An 8,788-nucleotide genomic window follows, 5' to 3' on the forward strand; every position below is an offset into this window, starting at 1 on the left:
CCAGTGCCACTGCCAGTGGGCCCGTGGGCCCCCTTGACTGGGTCCACCCAGTCAACGTGCTGACTGGGCAGGCCCAGCCACTGACATGCGGGCCCCGCCGCAAAAAAAAGAATAAAAAAAAGAGAAAAGAAAAATGTTTTATAAATAAAAATAATTAATTAATCTAATCACTCACTGACAGGTGGGCCCAGTAGTTAATTAACTAAAAATTAATTAGTTTAATCTTCTGTTAACCCACTGTCTATGACAGGTGGGTCCCCCGTGTCAGTTTTGACCAGTCAACCGGACTGTTGATCGCTGACGTCACTCATACGTCATGCTGACGTCATATCCCTTTTCTGTTAATTAAATAATTCCAGAAATTCAAATAATCTTTGAAAATTCATATCTTTTAAACCGTAACTCGGATGAAAATGTTTTCTATATGAAAGTTGCTCAGAACGACGAGACGAATCCGAATACGCAGTCTGTTCGTCCACCACACCTCCCTAACCTATCGAACTAGCAACTTTCCCCCTCCGGTCCGTCTGTCCGAAAACGCGAAACATCGGGAATACCTCCCGGATGTTTCCCCCCTTCGCCGGTACCACCTACTGTCGCGTTAGGGCACACCTAGCACCGCTCATTGTCATGTCACGCATCGTCATGCTTATGTTTGCATTGTATTTACTGTTTCTTCCCCCTCTTCTCTCCGGTAGACTACGAGACCGACACTGCTGCTGCCCAGTTCGACTACGGAGTCGACGACCCCTCCTACTTGCCAGAGCAACCGGGCAAGCCCCCCCTTGATCACCAGATATCGCCTATTCTTCTCTATACTGCTTGCATTAGAGTAGTGTAGCATGTTACTGTTTTTCGATATCCTATCCTGATGCATAGCCTATCCTTGCTACTACTGTTGATACCTTTACCTGCAATCCTACATGCTTAGTATAGGATGCTAGATTTCCATCAGTGGCCCTACATTCTTGTCCGTCTGCTGTGCTATACTATCGGGCCGTGATCACCTGGGCGGTGATCACGGGTATATACTTATATACTGCATACATGACACATGTGATGACTAAAGTCGGGTCGGCTCGTAGGAGTACCCGCAAGTGGATCTTTGTGGCGGAGCGACAGGGCAGGTTGAGACCACCCAGGTGAGAGGTGGGCCTGGCCCTGGTCGGCGTTCGCGGTTACTTAACACGCTTAACGAGATCTTGGTATTTGATCTGAGTCTGGCCATTTGGTCTATACGCACTAACCATCTACGCGGGAGTAGTTATGGGTATCCCGGCGTCGTGGTATCAGCCGAAGCCTTCTTGACGTCAGCGACTGAGTGGCGCGCGCCGGATTGGACTGGAACGCCACTAGGCTAGGTCTGCTTCCGGCCGCGTACGCAACGTGCAGGTGTGCATAGGGCGATGGGCCCAGACCCCTGCGCGCATAGGGTTAGACCGGCGTGCTGACCGCTCTGTTGTGCTTAGGTGGGGCTGCGACGCGTTGATCTTACGAGGCCGGGCATGACCCAGAAAAGTGTGTCCGGCCAAATGGGATCGAGCGTGGTGGGTTATGTGGTGCACCCTTGCAGGGAAGTTTATCTATTCGAATAGCCGTGTCCCTCGGTAAAAGGACGACCCGGAGTTGTACTTTGACCTTATGACAACTAGAACTGGATACTGAATAAAATACACCCTTCCAAGTGCCAGATACAACCCGGTGATCGCTCTCTAATAGGGCGACGAGGAGGGGATCGCCGGGTAGGATTATGCTATGCGATGCTACTTGGAGGACTTCAATCTACTCTCTTCTACATGCTGCAAGATGGAGATGACCAGAAGCGTAGTCTTCGACAGGACTAGCTATCCCCCTTTTATTCTGGCATTCTGCAGTTCAGTCCACTGATATGCCCCTTTACACATATACCCATGCATATGTAGTGTAGCTCCTTGCTTGCGAGTACTTTGGATGAGTACTCACGGTTGCTTCTTTCCCTCTCTTCCCCCTTTTCTTTTCTATCTGGTTGTCACAACCAGATGCTGGAGTCCAGGAGCCAGACGCCACTGTCGACGACGACACCTACGACACTGGAGGTGCCTACTACTACGTGCAGCCCGCTGACGACGACCAGGAGTAGTTAGGAGGATCCCAGGCAGGAGGCCTGCGCCTCGTTCGATCTGTACCCCAGTTTGTGCTAGCCTTCTTAAGGCAAACTTGTTTAACTTATGTCTGTACTCAGATATTGTTGCTTCTGCTGACTCGTCTGTGATCGAGCACTTGTATTCGAGCCCTCGAGGCCCCTGGCTTGTATTATGATGCTTGTATGACTTATTTATGTTTTAGAGTTGTGTTGTGATATCTTCCCGTGAGTCCCTGATCTTGGTCGTACACATTTGCGTGCATGATTAGTGTACGGTCAAATCGGGGGCGTCACAAGTTGGTATCAGAGCCGACTGCCTGTAGGAATCCCCCTTCCACACTCCTTGGCCGAAGTCGAGTCTAGACATTACAAAACTTTTACTAACATGGCTGTGTGTCTTACGGGTCCACGTCGCCATTGGGTGGTACTAGTATCTTTTACTCCTCGACCTTTACTCTGGGACTCTGAACTCTCTTCTACTCGGGTTAAACGAATTTACTAACTCTAACACTAGGATCCCGTGACCGCATTCACCCCAAAGTTGGATAAGCCATAGTTGTTTCTTAGAGTAGTATTTTGAACAATTCACACACTGTCATTTGACTCCTTTGAAACGTCTTTACTTTCAGATGGAACCCTCGAGGCAGGTCGTGCGCCACACAACGGCCATTGGTGCCTCGGGATCACCTGCGGTGCTAGCTGAGATGATGACCTATCTGGGTTACCGCTGGCACCCTGAGTACACCGTCTACGAGGAGTACCAGGACTTTAACCAGGAGCAGTACCGTGCCATCGTCCACCTCTACTCTCGGGAGTACGACTCCACTACTGTGCTGCACACCGCACATGGTGTTGGTGTGACCATCGATATGGCTGTCCACGATGCTGCCTATGCTGCTCTGACACGTCTTCGTGGAGAGTATCAGGAGTTGGACACCTCCCCTTTCAGGCACATTGCTATCGCATCTGATGTTGGTGCGGAGGGATACTATACTGCTACCTACTCCACTGTCACCCGAGAGCCCTTCTACCATCAGCACCTGGTTCTGCATGCTGATGGGCTGGATCGAGCTAACCGAGCTCTTCGCCACGAGATGTACACCACCCGTCAGCACCTTTACCGTGCTCTGACGCTGCTGCACCCCTTTGTCCGATCTGGACAGGTACCGCATACTGCGATCTACCCAGCCAGGACCGTGATGCCCCACGGTGTCGGTTGGCCAGAGGTGGGAGGCTACTCTCCCGCACTTGGCCCTCTTCTGCCACCTGAGCGTCGGGCTCTACACCTGAGTATCCGCGGCCCCCAGTCTGCTGACGTCGAGGGCTATCCGTTGCCTCACTACCAGCTGTCGGGCTACGATTACCTCCACAGTACCTCTTGGGACTGATGTAGGCTTGCTTGTAGTATTAGTTGCAGTCGCCGCGAGCCTGTGTGCCGCCTATGATGTTTTAGTCTATGTACTGAACTCTATGTACTGAACACTATGCATGACCCCTTTTGTAAAGTTATGCCGACTACTATGTAGTAGCTATCGTGCTCCTTTCATTATGCATGTTTCATCATGAATGATTCTTGTCATTGCAAATTTCTCAATGCTGAACTACCCCTGTTATATATTAGCAGGATGGTTAGACCAGGTGGTCGTGGTCGTGGTGGCGATGCCCCACCACCACCTGAGTACATGGCTGGTATGATCCAACAGTTTGAACTGAACCGCCAATTCATGGAAAATATGATGGCTCAGTTTCCTCGCCCCAATATGAACCAGCAGCAAGCCCAAGTGACTCTTCAAGATTTCATACGCCTCAACCCAACCATCTACCGCAGCTCAACTCAGCCTCTGGATGCTGATGACTGGCTCCGTGACATCACCTATGAGATGGAGTCTGCTGATGTAGCCCCTGCCAGTTATGTCACCTTTGCTTCCTTCTTCTTGAAGGGACCCGCAGCTCAATGGTGGGACAGCCACAGGCGTACTCTGCCAGCTGGAACAATCATCACATGGCCAGACTTCCAAGCTGCTTTCCGTGCCCGCTTCATTCCTCAAGGAGTCATGGACCGGAAGAAGCGTGAGTTCCGCAACCTCACCCAAGGCAACAAAACTGTCGAAGCTTATCAGCGGGAGTTTCTGGACTTGTCCCGCTATGCTGAAGAAGACATTGCAACTGATGCACGCAGACAGGAGAAGTTCCGTGATGGCCTTCAAGCTGACATCAAGCTCGCACTTCTAGTGCATGACTTTGCTGATTTCGCCACCTTGGTGAACAAGGCCATCAATGTCGAAACTGGTCTGCAGGAATACCAGAGCTCTCACAGACGCAACCGTGACACGGGCTCATCTTCGGGCTCGCCCACACAGAAGCGTAAGATATGGATCCCGAACAGCATGTACCGTCCAAATGCATCTGCCCCAAGGCAGACATATGCTGCACCTCGTGTGCCTCCACCACCATCTAGGCAGTCAAGACTTCCAGCTCCACCATCCCAAGCTCCTGTTCCCACTCCGAATAATGGCTTGTGCTTCAGGTGTGGTCAACCAGGGCACCGTGCTAGAGAATGCAACCAGAACCAGAATCAACTGGCCCTTCCAGCAACTGGCCGTGGTAACAATCAGCCCCGCAACAACAATGCTAAGTCTTATGGTCGTGCTCATGCCAACCACGTTGATCTCAATGAAGCTCAAGACCAGCCTGCTACTGTGATGGGTACACTCCTCGTAAATTCAGTACCAGCATCCGTTTTATTTGATACAGGTGCATCGCATTCATTCATGTCAGAAGATTTTTCATACAAGCACGACGTTAAATGTGAGGAGATGAACACCTCTGTATTGGTCAAAACCCCCGTGGGACAGTGTCAAACCTCCTTGGTTGGCATCGATGTCCCCGTGGAAATCGAAGGGCTGGAATTCTATGCCTCTCCCATTATCCTGAAGTCGTCTAACATCGACCTCATTTTGGGTATGGATTGGTTGAAAGCGCATACTGCTTCTATAGTTTGCGCCACTAAAACCGTCCATCTGCTACACCCTTCAGATGAAATAGTTGCTTACCAAGCTCATCTGGTGCAAAATGCCGAGGCAAGGCTCTATGCATTGAATGCATTGAACGCTGCACCACTCGAGGGCATTGAAAACATTCCCGTCGTGCGTGAATTCCTCGACGTCTTCCCTGAAGAACTTCCAGGGATTCCCCCTGCTAGAGCTGTCGAATTCATCATCAACTTGAAACCAGGCACCACTCCTATATCCAAGCGACCCTACAAAATGCCGCCGCATGAACTCCTTGAGCTTAAGGAGGAAATCGACAAATCTCTTCGCAAGGGATTCATTCGCCCAAGTTGCTCTCCTTGGGGAGCACCTTCCCTCTTTGTCAAGAAGAAGGATGGGACAAACCGGTTAGTTCAAGACTACCGTCCTATAAACCAAGCTACCATTCAGAATAAATACCCTCTTCCTCGGATCAATGATCTGTATGATCAACTGGCAGGTTCGTCAGTGTTCTCTAAGCTCGACTTGAGGTTGGGCTACCATCAGATCCGTGTTCGTGAAGAGGATATCCCAAAGACCGCCTTCGTGACTCGCTATGGTTCATACGAGTACACCGTCATGTCTTTCGGTTTAACCAATGCTCCAGCCACCTTCTCTCGTCTGATGAACTATATATTCATGGATTACCTCGACAAGTTCGTCGTGGTTTATCTGGATGATATCCTGGTATTTTCCAAGAACGAAGAAGAACATGCTGAACATCTTCGACTTGTGCTGGAAAAGCTATGAGAGCATCAACTATATGCCAAGTTCTCCAAATGTGAATTCTGGCTACCCGAAGTGACCTATCTTGGGCATGTCATCTCTAAGGATGGTATTGCCGTCAACCCCGAGCGAGTTCAGGCTATTCTTGATTGGACTCCTCCCAAGAACGTTAAGCAAGTCAGAAGTTTTCTCGGTCTCGCCAGCTATTGCCGTCGATTCGTCGAGAACTTCTCTAAGATCGCCAGGCCTCTGACTAACCTGTTGCATAAGGGTGTCAAATTCCAATGGACAGACAAATGTCAGGAAAGTTTCCAGGCACTCAAAGACAAGTTGACTTCTGCTCCAGTTCTAGCTCCACCTGATACTAAGAAGGACTTCGTCATTTACTGCGACGCTTCCCGTCAAGGATTAGGCTGTGTCCTAATGCAAGACCGCAAAGTGATTGCTTATGCCTCTCGGCAATTGCGCCCTCACGAAGAGAACTACCCAGTTCACGACCTCGAACTTGCTGCTGTCATTCATGCACTGAAGCAGTGGCGACATTACCTTCTCGGTAATCGTTGCGAGATCTTCACTGACCACCAAAGTCTGAAGTATCTGTTTACTCAGCCAGATCTGAACCTCCGTCAGCAGAGATGGATGGATCTTGTTGCAGACTTTGACTTGGGTATTTCCTATACGCCAGGCAAGGCTAATGTAATGGCTGATGCCTTGAGCCGCAAGTCTTACTGCAACCACCTCCAGGTTCACAAAGTTCAGCCCTCGCTTGTTGAAGAATTCAGGAAGCTGAACCTCCATATTGTCCCTTCGGGTGCACTCACTCCCCCTCCTAAGGAGTTTGGCAAGGTGAACCTCCACGTTGTTACCCAGGGTTCCCTCAATACCCTAGTTGCTAAACCAGATCTCGTGGATAGCATCAAAAGGCTACAGAAGTATGACTCTGAAGCCCACAAGATTAAGCGCTACCTCGCAGAAGGAAAGCCCTCATTCTTCACCATTGCTGAAGATGGCACCCTATACTTCAAGGGCCGCCTAGTGGTGCCATGTGCAGAGAAAAACCTGGATATGACATAGGAAGTTATGAAAGAAGCTCATGATACACCTCTGTGTATCCATCCTGGTAGTACAAAGATGTACCAAGACATCCGTCAGAGATTCTGGTGGTCTAATATGAAGCAAGCCATTGCTCGTTATGTTGCTGAGTGTGACGTTTGCCGTCGTATCAAAGCAGAACATCAAAGGCCTGCTGGAACTCTGCAACCTATCTCTATTCCTGAATGGAAATGGGACCATGTTGAGATGGACTTCGTCACTGGATTTCCCAAATCACAGAAAGGTAATGATGCTATTCTTGTCGTCATTGACCGGCTTTCCAAAGTTGCACATTTCCTGGCAATCAAAGAAACGATCACTGCTAGCCAGTTGGCAACGCTCTATATGTCCAGGATTGTTTCACTCCACGGTATTCCATTGGTTATCAGCTCAGACCGTGGTAGCTTATTCACTTCAAGATTCTGGGCAAGTTTCCAAGAAGCTATGGGAACTCATCTGTCATTCAGTACTGCGTTTCATCCTCAATCGCAAGGGCAAGTTGAACGCGTCAACCAAGTCCTCGAAGATATGCTTCGAGCTTGTGTTATTTCCTTCGGCAAGAAATGGGAGGAATCTCTCTCGTATGCTGAGTTCTCTTATAATAATAGCTATCAAGCTAGTCTGAAGATGGCCCCCTTCGAAGTGTTGTATGGACGAAAGTGCCGAACCCCTCTGAACTGGTCAGAAACTGGGGAACGTCCACTCTTCGGTCCGGATATTATCCAAGATGCCGAAGAACAAGTCCGCATTATTCGCGAGAATCTCAAGACTGCTCAGTCACGTCAGAAGAGTCAGTATGACCGTGATCATAAGGACATGGTCTATCAACCTGGCGAAAAGGCTTATCTTCGAGTCACACCTATGAAGGGTGCTCACCGCTTCGAGATCAAGGGCAAGCTAGCTCCTCGCTATATTGGCCCATTCACTATTCTCGAAAGGCGTGGAAAGGTGGCATACCAACTGGAGCTACCGCCGAACCTTTCTCAGGTTCACGATGTGTTCCATGTGTCACAGCTCCGCCGTTGCTTCAAGGATCCAATCCGAGCTGTGGATCATGAAGTGCTCGAATTGCAGCAAGACCTCTCCTATAAGGAACATCCGGTCCGCATTCTCGACCAAGATGAACGCCGCACACGTCAGAAGGCGATCAAGTTTCTCAAAGTCCAGTGGTCGCACCATTCTGAAGATGAGGCCACTTGGGAACGAGAGGATCGTCTGCACGAAGAATACCCCGCACTGTTTCCTTCTACCTCCTAAATCTCGGGACGAGATTTCTTGTAGTGGAGGAGATTTGTAACACCCCGAGAATCATGCTACAGTAACTCTCTGAGATTAAGCTAATCATGTTGCTAAACAGGGCTTGATCACAATTGCATCAAATTTCTTTTCAAACTCCTAGTTCAAACTTCAATTAAAATCAAAGTGGAAAATAAAAGTTTTCAAAAATTTGAACAAAAATGTTCGATGGGTGCCAGAAATTGCACTGATAATTATTGTGGAGAAAACACATTTTTATAAAATGCCTAAATACTTTTAAATGAAATAAAACAGAAAAGAAAATAAACAAATAAAAAGAAATCAGGAAACAGAACAGACAAAGAAAAAGAAAAAAGGGAGAAGGCCCTTTCCCCCGCTAGACCGCTGGCCCAACTGGGCCGACCCCCCCGGCCCAGCCCACCTCTCCCACTCGCCCCCTCCCCTGTTCCCCTGACCGGGGTCGGAACAGGGGCCGTCCCCGCCGCACCCCCTCGCCGGCGACGGGGAGGATAAGGGCGCCAGCTCCCCCCGCCTCCTCGGGCCTCTCTCCCACTCGCCCCGC

The sequence above is a fragment of the Triticum aestivum genome, chromosome 5D (assembly GCF_018294505.1).
Source record: "Triticum aestivum cultivar Chinese Spring chromosome 5D, IWGSC CS RefSeq v2.1, whole genome shotgun sequence".
Classification (NCBI taxonomy): domain Eukaryota; kingdom Viridiplantae; phylum Streptophyta; class Magnoliopsida; order Poales; family Poaceae; genus Triticum; species Triticum aestivum.